Raw genomic sequence first — 12,240 nt, 5'->3', positions numbered from 1 at the left:
CATTAGCATTGGTCTTGAATAGCATAGTATGAAATGTATTTTTAAAAACCGTAAGACTTAGCAACTTCATGAGAAAACTCTTTGGCTTTGAAACCAGCAATGGAATCAAGACTAGCCTGTACATTTTGTGTAGTCTGATCAGGATCCATGTTGTTTGTTTGTGCACATTAACTGTAACAGCCATAGGTCTATAAAATTAAAATGAACAGGATGGTTCCTGATTTTTAATCCATACTGGCCACAAAGTCATTATGCTGGGGTCCCATGTCATGACTTGAGTTTTAAATTCAATTTACCAGAAAGATGAATTGTTGTTATGAATGCAAGGAGGTGTTGACCGTTGTATGCTAATTTAGTGACTAATTTATTTTTGTACCCCCCGACAACAAAGTTGTAAGGGGGGGTATACTGGTTTCAGGTTGTCTGTCTGTCTGTCTGTCTGTCTGTCCATCTGTCCGTCGACGCAGTTTTGTGCGCACCATCTCTCCTTATCCCCTTGACAGAATTTAATGAAACTTCACACAAGTGATCAGTACCAACAGTAGTTGTGCATGGGGCATGTTAGGTTCTTTTAGAAAAAAAAATTGCAGAGTTATGGCACTTTGTTTTTTTGTTACTATACTATATACATAGACACAATCTTGTGCGCACCATCTCTCCTCATCCCCTCGACACAATTTAATGAAACTTCACACAAGTGATCAGTACCAACAGTAGTTGTGCATGGGGCATGTTAGGTTCTTTTAAAAGAAAAAAATTGCAGAGTTATGGCACTTTGTTTTTTTGTTACTATACTATATACATAGACACAATCTTGTGCGCACCATCTCTCCTCATCCCCTTGGCACAATTTAATGAAACTTCACACAAGCGATCAGTAACAACAGTAGTTGTGCATGGGGCATGTTAGGTTCTTTCAGAAAAAAAATTTGCAGAGTTATGGGACTTTGTTTTTTTGTTACTATACTATATACATAGACACAATCTTGTGCACACCATCTCTCCTCATCCCCTCGACACAATTTAATGAAACTTCACACAAGTGATCAGTAACAACAGTAGTTGTGCATGGGGCATGTTAGGTTCTTTCAGCGACAAAAATTGCAGAGTTATGGGACTTTGTTTCTTGTTTAAGATACTATGGGACTTGTTTCTTGTTAACATACTATGTACATACAGTCTGCATATGCAGTCTTGTGCGTGCCTAATCTACCAAACCCTTACACACAATTTAATGAAACTTCACACAAGTGATCAGTACCAACCCTAGTTGTGCATGGTGCATGTTACATCCTTTTAGATAAATATTCTGCATAGTTATGGGACTTTGTTTTTTGTTACTATACTGTATACATACAGTCTATATACATACAGTTCACAAATTATGCAATCTTGTGTGCGTCAAATTGCACTGTACTGTGTCAGTGCATGCGGGGGGTACATTCATCACCTTTAGTGATAGCTCTAGTTTAGGAAACTTTTATGTCAATTTTTGAAGACCATTTGTCTAGATTTAATATTTTTCTTTTTAAGTTGAAAGTTAAAACTGCAGGAAAAGTTATTTCCCACTGCCTCATATTAGTAACTAAAGTGCTGGATTGTTTATGTGTATATGTAACATCCTGTTTTGATTTACATAGTTGTACAGTGGAACCTGTCTAATCCGAACATGCTCGAACCAACAGAAAAGTTCGGATTAGAGGGGTTTTCGGATTAGAAAGGTTTCTATTTTAGAATGAAAAATTATGCTATTTTTTACACATGATCTGTAAATTTATCTTTTTGTGTACAGACTAATAAAAATAATCAAATTATAAGCAGCAAGTAGATTGGTTTGGTGTAATGTAAATTTCATGCTAATTCAACTCAATATCACTTGTAAACATTTTTTCACCACTCCTACATTCCCAGAAAGTAGCTAAAAGGAGAATATTTTACTTGTCCGGTTATTGTAATGATCCGATTTAGTGACACTTTCAGTGAATAAATTTGCTGCTTTAAATGAACAGATTGCACAAACAGTTTTGAGGAAGGTACAGGATAAACAGATTTATATGGAACTTTTACATTGGCAGTACTTATTGCATATATGTCTATTTTTCCAAACTTCTATTCAAACAAACTACTTGAACTTGCTTCTTCACACCTGTGCTTATTGCATGGATCTACAAAGCAAAAATCTAGCATGAGTTTTGATCATCGATGTTGGGGCCTATTGTTGTTGACTCCTTTATAAAGAGTAATAGTTAAAATTGTAAACAGACTCAAAAAAGTCAAAAATGAGCAAGGTTTACATCAGAAACATTGACTAAGGTTTGGATTAGAAGAGTAGATTTTAATGCAATTACATATAAAAATCACAAAAGTTTGTTCGGTTTTCGGAATAGAGAGGTTTCGGATTATAAGGATATTTTTACAATAGAGAATGAATAAGAAAAAATGGGACCAAATAATTCGTTCAGTTTAGAGAGGTTTTCGGATTAGAGGGGTTCGGATTAGGGAGGTTCCACTGTACTAACATTAATAGTGTTTTAAATTCAAAGTGAAAACTGCAGTTACTGGTAGTTTTGTGAGTTGGCTTGTTAGAAACCTGAATTGCTAGAATGTTTGTGATGTAGAACATTGATAATGTTTAGAAAGTTATATATTTGTAATGCTTAAAGGCTTATTTGTAACCTTCTGCTTTAATATGCAGTATGATTATGAAGATTATGAAGATTGTAGTGTCTTTGTGGCATTGTAAAGGAGAATGTTAAATATCAGGCTCAGTTCATTTACATTAAAACATGATAACTGATTAAAGCTGTAATCACATTGTTAATTTGAATAAACAATGTTATAGGCAATAAAAGACACTGGAATTAGTATCACAACAAGTTACAAAATAAAAAATGGTATGTACATGTATGTGAAATGTAAGTCATTGCTGCTGAAGTATTGAAGTTTTCTTTTTTGAGCTGTTTTGAGTTGTTACTTACCATGCCTACTACTCTTACTGAAGTTGCTCAATGAGATCTTAAATTACCTATATAATTGATTATTCAAACAGGATTCTGAAAATAAAATAAATAATGAGTATATTTTCAAAATATAATAAATAAATATAATTTCATATATATATAAAATAGATGTAAAATAAACAAGTTTATTGGTGGAGAAAGTATGGCTAGAAGGGGAGGATGGAGGCCATAATATTACTACATTATTTTATATTCACAATTGTTGCTACGCTGAACAAAGTATCAGGGAAACTGACTATCCTGTCAGGGAAATTCAGGGAATTATCAGGGAAATTTACTTCAGATTTTTGGTGGCCACCCTGTCTTCGTATCATCACAATTTGTAAAATGTATTGCTCAAACTGGAGAAAAGTGTAATCGTATCTGGATATAATATTTTGGGTAAATATCGAGCTGTGTTATGAAATTTTAAGAAAAAAACTAAAAACAAACTGAAACTGGTAGACTATACTGTCAGTACATCAATCATTAACCGACTCAGGCCATTCAGGCCTTTGATTCTAAACCTGGAAAGTTGCTATTTCATTGACTTAAATTCTGTTGATGCATCTTCTGGTAAATGTTAGGAACAAAAATTAATAAAAACTCGTAAAAGGAAAACCAGCACTGTATGAGAAACCTGCTTTAAATGTAAAAAGTTGTAACAGCTTCCTGTATAGGGGCTTGAAATTGAATTACCCAATAGTTAGTCTCAAGTGGTCCTAAATAAGTGCTCATTACCGAAATATGTCAGCTTCTTATCATACTGTATAGTTAAATCTTTGATATGTGAGATAGGTAGGAAGAAAAAAAACAGATTAAAAGCTTTTTTTGTAAGAACTACTCCACCCTTTTTTTATGCAGTCATAAACAGTGCCACTTATAGTGTCCAAGACATACTGGTAACTAGCCAGATAAGCCCAAACCAAAATACAAGCATGCGGCATTAGTTTGTGAGAAGTTTGCTATAAGCTTGCACAAGCTTACTACAAACTTAAAAAGATTGCAGTCATGTAATATAATGCTTGCAGATGCTCGCATAGAAATTAAGTTTGCAGATAAGGCTTGCTTTGCAAGCTAATGCAGCGGGCATCCTGCGATCTTAATACTGTTTAAGATGCGATCCTGTAACCTTTTTTAAACTCTTTTAGTTCACTGATACGTATAAAAGGGAGTTAATATATTTAACCAAATATTAAATCTTTTATATCAAAATATGTTATTTTAAAAAATATTGTCCCTGATTTTTAAGTCTTTATCTACTGATCAGTAAAAATATTGTTTCATGAAAGTGCGCTAGTTTATAAACTGTGCAGTTTGTCAAATTAAAGGAAGGAAGTACAAAAAGTCATACATATATGAGCCGTGCCATGAGAAAACCAACATAGTGGGTTTGCGACCAGCATGGATCCAGACCAGCCTGCGCGTCCGCGCAGTCTGGTCAAGATCCATGCTGTTCGCTAACAGTTTCTCCAATTCCAATAGGCTTTAAAAACAAACAGCATGGAGCCTGACCAGACTGCGCGGATGTGCAGGCTGGTCTGGATCCATGCTGGTCGCATACCCACTATGTTGGTTTTCTCATGGCACGGCTCAATTATAATCAAATTTTAGCCATTCTCCTGTTTTAGGCTGACATAAACACAAGTTGACTGAATGCTGCTTCAACAAAACATTTAACTCCAAAATATACTAAACTTAGGAGGTGAAAAATGATAGATAAATCTTTCACCCCTTGTCATTTTAAGTAAATACAGATTACTTCTGAGAAACAGGTTAATACTTTTTTATGAGAGCTGCACTTCTTGGATGTCATTTTGAGTATAGCAGCAATGCAGTAAGTGCTGTTTTATTAACATATCTATGAATTAGGATCTAAAATTCTCATTACTTGAGCATGTGTTTAGTGCTTTTAACAACCGATTAGAAAGATAAGTCTGGGAGAGAGTTTCGGTTAGATATTCACTTTTCCTTTTCAGTAAGATTCAAACTAAAATTTCACTTGCCCCTGACCAGTATGGTTGTGATCCTCCTATTAGGCATAGAAGGGACACCTTGGTTCTTCTCCACCATGGAAAGCTGAAACATGGCCATATGGCTAGCTATAATTGTGTCGGTGTAAAGAGAAATTCAACAAAAAAACAAACAAAAAGTGTAGTTTAGGTTTGATGTCGTTTTTCAGCACCAAGGCTTTGTTACAAGAAAGTTTTTTCAATGGAACAAGGGGAAGTAACTTTATAAGGTTTTATTAAACAAAGTGAGAAAAATAAGATTTTTATGGAACCGAGTAAAATTTTATGGAACAAAGGGTTATAATTTGATAAGGCTTTACAAAACATGGGGAATATCTAAGTAAGGTATGGAACAGGATATATTCCTTATAAAGTTACTTCCCCTTATTCCATTGAAAAAACTTTCTTGTTCCATAAAACCTCACTGAGTTATTACCCCTTGTTCTGTAAAAACTTCTTAGTTAATTCCCTTTGAACCATATTTAAAGACATACTTTCTTTCTTTTGTTTGAAAAAAGCCTTACTCATTTATTATGTCTCCCCCAGGAGACATATTGTTATATTGTTTTTGCCCTGTCCATCCCTCCGTCCGTACATCACACTTCATTTCCAAGCAATAACTGGAGAACCATTTGACCTAGAACCTTCAAACTTCATACGGTTGTAGGGCTGCTGGAGTAGACGACCCCTATTGTTTTTGGGATCACTCCGTCAAAGGTCAAGGTCACAGGGGCCTGAACATTGAAAACCATTTCCGATCAATAACTAGAGAACCACTTGACCCAGAATGTTGAAACTTCATAGGATGATTGGTCATGCAGAGTGGATGACCCCTAACGATTTTGGGGTCACTCCGTCAAAGGTCAAGGTCACAGGGGCCTGAACATTGAAAACCATTTCCGGTCAGTAACTTGAGAACCACTTGACCCAGAATGATGAAACTTCATAGAATGATTTGTCATGCAGAGTAGATGACCCCTAACGATTTTAGGGTCACTCTGTTAAAGGTCAAAGCCACAGGGACCTGAACATGGAAAACCATTTCCAATCAATAACTTGAGAACCTCTCGACCCAGAATGTTGAAACTTCATAGGATGATTGTTCATGCAGAGTAAATGAGCCCTATAGTTTTTGGGGTCACTCCGTCAAAGGTCAAGGTCACAGGGGCCTGGACATTGATAACCAGTTCCAATCAATAACTTGAGAACCACTTGACCCAGAATGTTGAAACTTCATAGGATGATTGAACATGCAGAGTAGATGACCCTTATTGATTTTGAGGTCACTTGATCAAAGGTCAAGGTCACAGGAGCCTGAACAGTGACTTGAGAACCACTAGGCCAGGAGTGTTGAAATTTAGCGGGATGACTGGACATGCCAAGTAGATGATCCCTATTGCAGCCAACCATCAGTGTCTCTTTGACTTTCGCTCCTGACCCCTATTGACTTCTTGCCTATAGGACTTTGCATTGGGGGAGACATGCGCTTTTTTACAAAAGCATTTTCTAGTTTCTACTTATTTCATTAAACTTTATTATTTCCACCTTATTGAGTTATTTCTTTGTTTTCTGTATTATTTTACCTTGTCCTTTTAAAAATACCAATAAATGTGAATGAAATAAATTTCAAGGCAACTATTTTATCCTGTAACAAGCATGGAAGAGTGGAACTGTTACAGTCTGACTGTTATAGTTTGACTGACTGTAATAGGAAGGGATTCACCTCTGATGGTATTAGTTTAAAGGGACTTAATTTTCTGTGACTCTAGTAGTTTGAAAGGACTTGCCTCTGAATTGTTACAACCTTACTGTTATTGTTCGACTGACTGTAATAGGAATGGATTCATCTCTGATTATAATAGTTTAAACGGACATAATTTTCTGTGACTTTTAATAGTTTGAAAGGACTTGCCTCTGACAGTAATAGCTTAAAGGTCCATAAGGTTAAAAACAGATCAAGCAGCTATCCAAATAGATATTATGCAATTACATGGTCAAAAAATCACTACTTTCAGTATTACCATGAACTTATCAAGTTAGAGCAATAAAGGGAGGTAATCAGAAACAGTGAATTCAATAATATTTGCTACTGTGTTAGTGAGTATTGAAAGCTTTGGCAAATACATGAGAAAACAGTTATCGAAAAGTAGGATTTAACAAGAAAAAAGACATATTTCTGCTGGAAACAAAAGATGTATAGGCCACATTATAAACAAAGGCATTATGAGCCTTTAAAGGGACTTACTTCTGACTGTAATTGTTTAAAGTGATCTTTAAAGGGAATCACCGTTAAGAGCTTTACATATTACATTTATGTTTTGATATATTAATCAGTTTGGTTTTACTTTATATCTAAAAATAAAAACAAAGAAAAACACTTTTTTAAGTTTTGAAAATATTGACATAAACTCGGAGGCTTGCCCCTTTAAAATGACATCTAGAGTTTAATTTTTATTTACCCCATCTCATAACAAGAGTCTCAAATGCTCATTAGTTGAGCATATGTTTTGGTTGTCCTGATTACAGAGATAGGTTCTCAGGAATGTCATTTTACTCTCTATATCTCTATCTGTATAATCTCTATCTGCAGAACTGCATCTACTCCTGGTAGAAAGTCAACATGTTTTTGGGGAGATATATTTTAGGATAAATTGATGGATGATTTAACAGGTCTGATAGATTTAGGTAAGTGCTTTACCTTCTGTTAAGTGAATCTTATGTTTTTATGTCAGTATCTACTTTAATAAAGGACTTTTCATTCTTGAGATTATTGAATTATTGCACTTATTGTATATATATATAAAAAAAGAAAAAAAGACAGGATTTTTTTTTCACATTTTAAAAATTTAATTGTGACATTTATAGTCAAATGGTATAACAAGAATCAGTTCTTGGAAAAGCGACCAATTGTTCAACATATAAATGTATATGTAATTGAATGCTAATGTTTTCCCATGTTTTAGTATACAATATACATACGAATGAAATGAAAAAAGTAACAGACAATTTAATAAATTTGTATAGTTTGTGTAATTTAAATAATTTAATAATATATTGTTATCACTTAATAATGTAGCGTAATTCTACACTGGCACTTAGGTTAGCTTTTGTATTCCTTTATATCCCCCACATCCCTCAGTGTATCTGGGAGGTTGAAAAATCAGTGGTCAGTTAACAGACTGCATCATTACATGATTCCTTATATAAAATGTTGGTCCATAGTTCCATAGTCCATAGTGCTATATGAGTGATCTGTATTCAATGCATGTTTATTAACCCTTAGCCTGCTAAATTTCTAAAATGGACTGTTCCATCATTCAGTTTGGGCAATACCATTTATTATTCGAAGGGGTGTTCACTGAAAATTTACTAACTGAGTAGCGAACAGTGCAGACCATGATCAGCCTGCACGGATGTGCAGGCTGATCTTGGTCTACACTGGTCGCAAAGGCAAAACCAATCACCGCCAGCAAGCTAAGGGTTAAAAATGAAAATAAAACTATGTAAATTAATTTCTGACATCATGTAATAAAATGCTTATTAAATGGCTTGCTGGTCAATAGTCAGAACTATTGGCTCTCTGTCATTTAGACATAGGGCAATAGTGTTGACAATTGACTGGCAAGCTGTTCCATGAGGACCTTGAGCAATAGCTTGATTTAAACTTTTGACTGACAAGTTATTCAACAAGTGTATACTATAGATGCCTTGCCTTTAAGGGTTGCCTTGCTCCAGAGGTTCAAACTCACAATGAATTAGAGATCTACAGCATTTTCTGTATTTAGCTATTTAGGTGTGATTGTGGTATGTTAGCAAATAATACAATTTAGACAAAAAAAAATAACTTATATCATTGGGCTTACCAAATACTACATTTGTGTAAATTTGTCTAGCATTCAAAAGAAATTTTTAGATTGTTTAAAATTATGACTGATGGTAAAATTTGTGGGCAAATTGTTGTAAATTTAGATTGTAAACTGCATGTGGACATATTTCATTCTTTTTTAAATGTCAGACAGAACTTTATGAAGGTCATTTTGCAGTGACAGATGATGCATAGTGCATGATTTGCAGTCCATAAAATTACTTTGTTAGTTTTGTGTTTAACACTTTTTTTGTACCCCAGAATGGTTTTAATGTTATGCTTCTTAATGCCTCTGGGCATATAGTGATTGAACTATCTGTCCATCCATTTGTATGTCTGTACATACCAGATTGCCTACAGCCAACATTAGGTTTAACCAGATTAAGTTGGTACTCAAACTCTACAATCCCTGTGGAAGACCTACAAACTGACCTATATATAGATGACCTTGACCCTCATATGACCTTCACAATCTGAACTTAAACTTAAAACCTTAAAAAGTAACATTTTTGGTCCTACAGCCCACATTGACCCAATTTAGTTCATACTCTCATTCAACAAACTTTGTAGCAAGCCCTTAAAACTGACCTATATATAAATGACCTTGACATTTATATGACTTTCAAACTTAGCTCAATAGGGAGAGCGCAGATCTATGGATCTCGGGGTTGCGAGAACGATCCTCAGGTGGTGCGTATGTTCTCTGTGATGATTTGATGGAAGACATTATGTCTGAAATCATTGGTCCTCCATCTCTGATTCATGTGGGGAAGTTGGCAGTTACTTGTGGAGAACAGGTTTGTACTGATGCAGAATCCAGGAACACTGGTTAGGTTAACTGCCTGCTGTTACATAACTGAAATACTGTTAAAACCCAAAACAAATAAATCGAATTTAACACCTTAATTAAAAATAATTTTGGTCCTACAGCCCACATAGATAACCCAGTTTACTTCCTACTGACTCTAAACAAACCTTGTGGCAAGACTTACAAAATGACTTATGTATAGATGACCTTGGCCTTTATCCGTCCGTATGAACCAGATTACCTGCAGCCCATGTTAATGACATGATTAAGTTCATACACTCAACAGTCAAGACCCATAAAATAGACTATATATAAATGACCTTGACCCGCATATTACTTTCACCTTGAAACTTAAGACATTTTTGGTCGTACAGCCCACATGAATGACCCAGTTTAGTTCATACTCACACTCAACAAACCATGCGGCAAGACCTACAATCTGACCTATATGAAGATGACCTTGACCTTCATATTATCTTCGAATATTACTTTTGAACTTCAAACCTCAAAAAACAACATCTTTGGTGATTCACCTGGGGGGCATGAGTTTGCATTTTGAAAGCACAGCTCCTTGATATTTTTTATGCTTTGCTTTTTTATTTTGCAAATAGTTCTACTTGCAAATTCAAAATAGCCATAGAGAGCAGCAGTATCTCTAAAAGTATACCTGGCTGTGTAACACGAATGCAGATTGTTAAAAAAAAAAAGTGATGCTAAAAGTAATAGTTCTTCTACATCAGCTTATATGTTAAAAATTAGGAAATTCTGCACAAGAAATATATAAAAGCTGTAATAATTAATACAGGTGTTCTGTGTTGACACATTTTGTATTATTAATAAACTTTTGAAGTGATTACTCTGGAGACCAAACTGATATGAATGCAATGTAAACAGACATTTTCTTAACTGAGTCATGCATGTATTGTAAAGATACTGCATGATTTACCAAGTGCATTTTCACTTTTTGTGTGCCTTCTCTTATTACAAGTATGTTTAAAGGTGAGTTATAAATCAAAAATAGTGGTAACATCTTTGGCTTAAACTTGGCTATCTTAAAAGGGAGAGCAGAGAACAAAAGAGATTACATCAAAATATTTCATCCCCACCAATCTTACATGAGGGGAAGTTGCTAGTTTCTTGTTGAAAAGAACTGGTTATAGTTACTAATGCACTTATAGGATAAACACACAGCAGAGAAAATCCTCAAAATAGTAAAAACACTTCTGAACAAATCCCAAAACAGATAAAAAAAATCAAAAAAAAATCCAGCAAAACAAATCCTCAAAAAAGATTAAAAACTACAATACAAACCCTATAACAGCCATGCAGAACAAATCCCAAAACAGACAAAAACCCAGCAAAACTAACCCCAAACAAACAAACAAACCCAAATACAGATTAAAAAACCTGCAGAACAAATTTCTGTAATACAAGATAAAAAACAGCAGAAAAAAATTAATAGAGATAAAAACTCAGCAGAACAAATCCCCCAAAACTACTTGACAGAACAAACCCTATAAGAGCCTTGCAAGATAAATCCCAAAAAAAAAAAATAAAAACCCAGCAAAACTAACCCCAAACAAACAAATCAAAATACAGATTAAAAACCGAGCAGTACAAATTTCTATAATAGATAAAAAACAGCAGAAAAAAACTAATAGAGATAAAAACTCAGCAGAACAAATCCCCCAAAACAGATAAAAATTCCAAGAGGAACAAAATCCAGAAGTATGAAAAAAAAAACTACAGAATAAATCCCCCAAATAAATAGTGTCCAGAACAAATCCGCAGAACAGATAAAGAGCCTGCACAGCAAAACCTGAGATGAAAACCATGCAGAACAATGATAAAACAGATATAAAAAACCACCTCCAGCAGAACAAATCCCCAAAACAGGAATGATGATATCCTTGCAGAACAAATCCCAAAACAGATATAGAAAATACAAACAGAACAACTCCCACAAGACAGATAAAATGCAGTGCAACAAAAAGGTAAAAAGCCAAACAGAAGAACCCCCACAAAACAGATAAAATGCAGTATAAAAATTGTAGAAAAATATAAAACGCCAAACAGTATAACTCCCACAAGACAGATAAAATGCAGTATAACAAATCTACAAAAAGATAAAACCCCAAACAGAACAACTCCCACAAGACAGATAAAATGCAGTATAACAAATCTACAAAAATAAAAAGCCAAACAGAACAACTCTCCCAAAACAGATAAAATGCAGTATAACAAATCTACAAAAAGATTAAACGCCAAACAGAATAACTCCCACAAGACAGATAAAATGCAGTATAACAAATCTACAAAAAGGTAAAAAGCCAAACAGAACAACCCCCCAAAACAGATAAAATGCAGGATAACAAATCTACAAAAAGATTAAACGCCAAACAGAATAACTCCCACAAGACAGATAAAATGCAGTATAACAAATCTAAAAAAGATAAAACCCCAAACAGAACAACTCCCACAAGACATAAAATGCAGTATAACAAATCTACAAAAAGATAAAAAGCCAAACAGAACAACTCCCCCAAAACAGATAAA

General features: G+C 34.5%; 1 protein-coding gene across 3 annotated transcripts in view; it reads left to right on the top strand.

The window, feature by feature from the left end:
• LOC123559719 (pleckstrin homology-like domain family B member 1) overlaps positions 1 to 12,240 on the top strand; it is a 204,683-nt gene that overhangs the window by 12,177 nt on the left and 180,266 nt on the right. For all 3 annotated transcript variants that reach the window (XM_053552415.1, XM_053552414.1, XM_053552413.1), the window contains exon 2: positions 7,602 to 7,696. The gene's annotated coding sequence lies outside the window, so the exon portion shown is untranslated. The remainder of the gene's footprint in view (positions 1 to 7,601; positions 7,697 to 12,240) is intronic.

The sequence above is a fragment of the Mercenaria mercenaria genome, chromosome 10 (assembly GCF_021730395.1).
Source record: "Mercenaria mercenaria strain notata chromosome 10, MADL_Memer_1, whole genome shotgun sequence".
Lineage (NCBI taxonomy): Eukaryota > Metazoa > Mollusca > Bivalvia > Venerida > Veneridae > Mercenaria > Mercenaria mercenaria.
Note: the sequence above shows the minus strand (reverse complement) of the source record. Positions and strands in the feature narration are given on the sequence as shown.